Here is a 6,762-nt window from a genome sequence, read left to right on the forward strand (position 1 = left end):
CTCTTTAGAATCAAGAGATTCTTGTTCCAAATCCCTGTCTACTTTACTGCTCTTCTTAGGAAAGAAGCCTGGAAGGGAGTGGAAGGGAGGGAGAGAGAGAAACAGCAATGTGAGAGAGACACATTGACTGGTTGCCTCCTGCGCGAGGGGGGCGAACCTGCAACCAGGTACGTGCCCTTGACTGGGAATTGAACCCATGACCCTTTGGTGCACAGGCCGATGCTCTAACCTCTGAGCAACACCCGCCAGGGCTCTTCTTTTCTAAAAAAGATCTGTGACAACCATGACAAAGCCTCTACTTCTGACAAATCTGACTGGTGGGTACACACATGTCTGTTACATTATTTTATAATATTGAAATGTTTCCTAATTGAAAAGAGAAATAAAATAAAATAAAATAATAAAATAAAATAAAAAGAGAGAGAAGCAGATGGATCCTGTCTGATATCCTAGGACCTCATCTGGCCTCACAAATTCTATGTTCACGTTGCTGTCTTCTTTCCTTCCATGTTGTCCCCTGGGAAAAGATGTCTCTCTCACGCTTCATGTGACCATTTACAAAAACAAGCACCTAGTTTTTCATGCGGTACCTTATTTCTGTCTTTCTGGTGCAGTGGTTGATTTAAGAAGAGTGGGTAATACAGTCGGTCAGCCATCTAAGTGACGGAAATGTCCTTTAACTTTTAACCTTGGCTGTTCTCCAGTCCCCCCAACGTCCCTCCTGCCGCACAGCACTGACTCGTCTCTACAGTTGGCCCCGAAGGCAGCAGTGCGTTCTCGGCCATGCTTGCGTCTCCACGACACCACGCAAAGTTGAAGGAATGAAAAATGTTTACGTGAACAAATGCAATTAGTCTCACTGGCAGGCCCGCTAACCTTATGCTGGTCGTCAAAGAAGCCCCCCTCAGGCCGGCTCCCAGGTGTGGCTCCCCTCGGGGTTTGTCTGATGACAGAAACGCAGCTACGCTGCCAATTCCAAGACCATAATCAGTGAGACAGACTCTGAGCCAGCTGGGTGAGCTCAGGGCTGAATTCGCTAATCTGGAAATAGCTGGCCTGCTGGCATCGGACTGCTGCCTCCTCAGTCCTTCATCTCCGAGCACCTTGTTTCTTCTTGCCCAGCCGCCTTGGGTCAGCTGCCACCCTCGTTTGCCACCCACTGTGTAAAGCGGGGACATCCCCCCTCGCCTCCTGAGTCCCGGGCCTGGTCGGGAAGGCCACCGAGCGCCAGAACTGGTTCTTCCCGATGGCGGTTGCTTTGCAGAATAGCCGCCGCTCTGGAAACTGCCTCTTCTGCCGGTGCACTGTGTAGACAGTAGACATGGGTCGGCTCTGTAACGACGGACCCCAGATGGGCATTCCTAGTGCCAGGAAAAGAAGAGGTTGAGCCCTTCCTCCTAAGAGAAGTGGTGGGGTGCCCGGAACAGAGCAGGCACCTGATCAAATTCTCTGAATGGCTGACTGAGGAGGGTTGGCTTCCAGGCTAAAAACGCTTGGCGGATTTGCACTCATTTGGTCCTGGCTTTCTCTGGGACAGGGTCACTGTGATTTCGGTGTTGTTCCCCCAACTCGCTGGCAAGGGCTCCGATTCTCTCTTGTTTCCTGAATACTCAGGGACCTAAGCAGTGCTTTGCACATGCAGGTACTATCAGTTCATCGTCCCGTTGTGCTGAATTGTAGGCCTTGCTCTAAGACCTTCGCACGTAGCAGCATGCTAAGTCCCCACCACCCTTCAAAGAGACAGGAGTGTTCTCCATACGAGAAAGCCGGGCTCGGAGAGACAAGTGACTCTCCCAAGGTCAAGATGAGGAGCTGGGAATTATATTCAGTCCGCCTGGCTCCAGAGTCCATGCTCTTGGCCATGAGCTATATTACTTCCCACAAAATGCTAAAAAATTCTACTTGATAGAGTGTACACACACACATACACACACACTCATTTGATAGATAGATTCTTAACATATACACCCATATACATACTTCCAGACATGTCTGTATGTGTGTGTGTGTGTGGGGGGGCTCTATTTGCCAACCATTGTTCTAAATGCTGGGGGTACAAAGAATAGTTCTTGCCATAGACAAGTACTTTACAATCTGTAAGAGGGAGCAGATATTTAAATAAATTATCTTACTCTACGAAGGAATTAAAATCTGCCTGGGTCTGTGTTCGAGCAAAGGTAGGAGAAAACGGGATGCCTCTGTCTGTCTCTTGAGCTGGGTGCGGTACAAGGCTATACTCACTACTGGAAAATTCATTAGGCTCTCCACTTAGGATTTGTGTATTTTTCTCTACATATGTTAAACTTTAATAAAATCGGCATTAAAAAGATTTAAAAGTGCCTCGGGGGCTCAGAGGACGTGGCACAGGATCGGTTCTGAGGCCAGCCTCCGCCTGCCCGGGTGTGGGATTGATCAAGGCTCCTCTCCCCAGGCACCACCTCTGCCATCCGATGGCGTCAGCGTCCCTCACGTGGCTTCAGAGCCCTCACTCCTTCCTCGGCGCCTTCAGCTGCATCCTCCACAGATAGGAGCTTTTTTAGAGCACTAAGTGAGTGAGCGCTTAGAAACATTTCCAGGGCATGTCCTTCTTGCTAGGCTCAGACTCTGACTCAGTGTGATGGTGACACAGGGTGTAGGCAGGGGCGACGAGTCATAGGCCAGGGCACGCACCCTGGGGAGGGCAGAGGCTGTGCGCGCAAACCCTCTGCTCTGGGTGAACAGACGCCCCGGGGGCCCAGCTTGCCTTCTCTGTACGGGGCTTATTCTGGAAAACTCCATTTTATATCTCTTATATAGGCTGCATGCCACAAAACACAGACTTCCATGGGACTATCATCTGTTAGGCAGGTGCTTGAGTGTAGCCCAGACATGAAGAAGGGGGCTGGGTTTTCCCTTAGTCTCCGACAGTATAAATGTTACAGTTCAGCATAAGCAGATTGAAGGATTTCATTTGAAACAGCTTTTTTTTTTTTCCAGAAATGATGTGTTCACTAAATACATTTTTGAATGAATCTGAGCAAGGACATATTTAGCATTGCTAGAATTTGGCAGTCCATTTCCCCCAAATCTCAAATTATGTGTCTAACCTGTGGCCTTAATAAAGTGTTACTTTATTGAGATATAAGATATAAAATATAAGATGAATTTACACAATATTGTAACTGAGCACCTCAGGGAACATGCAGTACCCTACTGCTTCAAACGAGACTTGCCACTTAGCATTGTTTATTTTTAGAAGCAAAAGTGCCTGGCAATTTAAGCACAACCGTTCAAACATTTGTTCCCCGTAGCTGAGATAAGATGTCATTCCATTCCACTGTCCTCATTTTGTTTCATCCCTTCAGTATCCTTGCAAACAGATTTTACTGTAGGTAGAAACTGGAAAATTTAAAAGAAAAAATAGTTTTAAACATAACACAAAACTTATTTTTAAATTCATGTCTTTTCAATGAAAATGAAAAAGAAAGTATGGGATAGTTACACATACTACCCATTTGTGTGTGTCAGTGAAGGAAAAAATTCTGGACTCTTCTGTCAGCAGACCTGGGTGGGCGACAGTTACATTCTTTGCAGCAAAAGCCTCGCTCCCTCCCTCCTGCAGCTCCATTCCGCTTAGTGCTCATTTATTAAACTCACTGCCAGGAAAGCTGGAGATGTTCATTTAAACTAGAGTGTCAATGATTGATATCTTCAGTAAGCATTATCCCACTTAGAGATGCTGGAAGTAGAGGCTGAAGCCAAAGGTGTTTAGTGAAGGATGAGAAGTGAGTGGGAGCTGCAGCCGTCTGAAGCCCACCTCAGGGGTGATCACTGTGAACACGAGGCCCGGCTGGTCCTGTGCAGCTCCGGCAGCCACAGCACTGGCTCGCACATGGACACCTGGACTGGGGCCCCTGGGGGCAGATGGCAGGGAACTCACGTGGACGTGCCCCATGAGGCTGGGAGCAGCTTCTGTTTCCCAAACATTTCCCGAAGCCTCGGGTTCCAGGAATTTGTGCTGAGAGCGCCGGCTGCCTTTCTGTGCCCGCTGCTTCTCCATGAGCCCAGGCGGGCTGCCGCGTATCTCCCAGGGCCAGGGCGGTCACGGCCTTGCAGAGGGCCACGGAGCCCCAGGCGAGGCTGTCACAAAAGGCACAGTGAGGACAGGGTGTGGGGCTATATTCCAGGGCTTCCTGATGCGGTCAGTCTGGTGAAAATCCAGCTCCCAGTTCTACCCAATTTGGACCTGGCTTTTGTATCACAAGTTTCAGAGCCCAGCCAGTGTGTCCTTGTAGATGGGTGGTTAAGAGCGAATTCTGGAGTCATCGTGCTCAGTTGCCCTGGGGGTTTGCGTCCATCTCTTATTAACTGTGCAGCCTTAAGCTGGACATGTCACCTCGTCTGCAAAACTGGAGCAACAGGAACAGGGCCGCAGGGTGGCTGTGAGGGACTCAGGGAGCTCACCCGTGGGAAGTGCTCAGTATAGCATCTGCCACACCTGTTACTTTTTGTCATTGTTGCTGGCTCCAACCAAGACACTGGCACTGGGCATTGCTGTTTTTCTGTCTCCTCCCTCTGGAAGCCTTGTGCCTTCTGAGATGATGGTCCTCACTTGGCATCTTTCACAGAACCCAGCAGAGGGGTTGCTGAGAAAGAGCCTCTCTAACCTGACATCTGTGTATGTTTTCGTGGACTTGAATTTTCAGGTAAAATAGGTGGCTTCATACTCAGTTACCTACCAAACAAGCCTATGAGTTGGGTAAGTTCTGACCCCTCTCCAGAGCTTCCCGCCATCCTTAAGTATGGCCTGGCGGTCAAGAAGCTTACGGGTAACAGTAACACAGGCATGGTCACCAAACCCTGGAACCGTGGTTGGCTGTGCTATTTTACAAGGAAGAAAGGAACCCAGGAGTTGTACAGGATGAATGTAAGTGTATGTACATGTATGTGTAAGATGAAGCTATCGCTCAGAGGTCCCCGTCAAAGAGAACGCTGTGGCCTTGTACGACCTGGCCGAGTCTTTCTGCTAGAGACACAAGTTCTGTGACACGGCCTTGTCTTTCCGTCAGAAACAGCGGCTGGGTCTCTACCCATTAAAGTATTTATTAGGAGTCATAGCTCAGGACTTTTCCCCCTAAGCTGTGTTTAAGAATGGAATGACAATGACTTCATTTCTTTAAGATTTTACTCTGTGCCAAGTATTTTTTTTATTTTTATTTTTTTGAATCCTCACCAAGGATATTTTTTCCATTATTTTTCAGAGAGAGTGGAAGAGAGAGAGAGAAACATTGATGTGAGGGAGACACATCGATTGGTTGCCTCTCGTATGCACCCCAACCAGGGCCTGGAATTGAGCCTGCAACTGAGGTACGTGCCCTTGGCCAGGATCAAACCCGGGACCCTTCAGTCCCAGGGCTGACACTCTAACCACTGAGCCGAACTGGCTAGGGCTGTGCCAGCATTTTAGAAACATAAGTTCTTTAAATCTATGAAAACATTTGAGACTGGCATCCCCACTTCACAGATGAGGGAATAGCTACAGAGAGGTTAAGAAACTAACCTGGTCACAAGAGTAGCAGGTGGCAGAGCTGTGACCAAGGTCGATGGTCCTCCAACACCTACGTGGACCCTTGCTGGTCCGTCAGAACTGGAGCACCCTGGACGACAACTCAGCAGTATGACCAGCAGTAGTCCCACGTGTGTGGCCTCCAGTCCTCTAGTCCAAGGTCCACAGTGATTTGGAAATGGTTGCATACATCATGCGGGCCACCATGCCCAGGGGCCCTGAGCAGGAAAGCCTTGTGAGCCCCAGTTAGGGATGGGGAGTCTCTACCTGGCACGAGTTGGAAGCAAAGAGCCCACTGGCATCCTCCTTGACCCCTTCTGAGCAGTCTTCATGTTTCATGTAGTCACTAATTTCTTATAGTCACGAATCCATGCAGTGCTATGTGTCCCCCGGCTGTGTCATTTCTTCCATAACCACCTCTTTCCACTTATCACGCCCCTGTGTCCCTATGCTCAGAGGCACCAATGTGACAGCACAGAGGCGGGACCTAAGCCACACTCTACAGTGTCTTGTTATATTATATTTTTTAATGTGAATTGTCTGCTAAAACTTAAAAACTAGGATACTTTACACAAAAATCTGAATACGTTCTGACAACACTAGATTCGCATGGCAGTTATCAGTGGGGACTGAAGTCAGTGCCATTGTGATTTTCTTTCCTTTGTAAGTGACTTGGTCTTTGTGCCTGGAGACCCAGAGGACTTTCTTCTTTAATAGTTTTAGCAGGGTATGTCTGGGATGTGAAGGTACTGTGACATTTTTTCCAGCTATATGGAGGGAGCTTTCCATATATAGATTTTGTTCTTTCATTCAAGAAAGTTTCCTTGAATTTTACTTTGAAATATTAGTTGTTTCATTGCTTTGTCCTTTTGCAGGGACTCTAGTACAAATACGTTTTAACTTAGCAACTGTATGGTGGCCAGTGGCCAGTGGCCAACTGGGGATCGGCTTCAGTGGTCCAAATAGAAATCAGTTTAACTGGTGGGGGCAATTATTTATATATTAATGGAAATGTCTGAAGTCCCTAGGATATACCTGAACTGAAAAATCCTTAAACATTCTAGCAGGCATCTCATTCACACAGTTGAAACTAAAAGAGACATCCAGAAAGAGGCTTACTCAAGACCTTGAGAGACCTTGGGGGATGTCAGGACCTGGAGAGGAGCCTCCAAGGGTCCATGGCCTGGCTCTTTGCTGTGAAAATCCAGACATTGGAT

Source organism: Miniopterus schreibersii (genome assembly GCF_964146895.1).
Source record: "Miniopterus schreibersii genome assembly, chromosome: 16".
Classification (NCBI taxonomy): domain Eukaryota; kingdom Metazoa; phylum Chordata; class Mammalia; order Chiroptera; family Miniopteridae; genus Miniopterus; species Miniopterus schreibersii.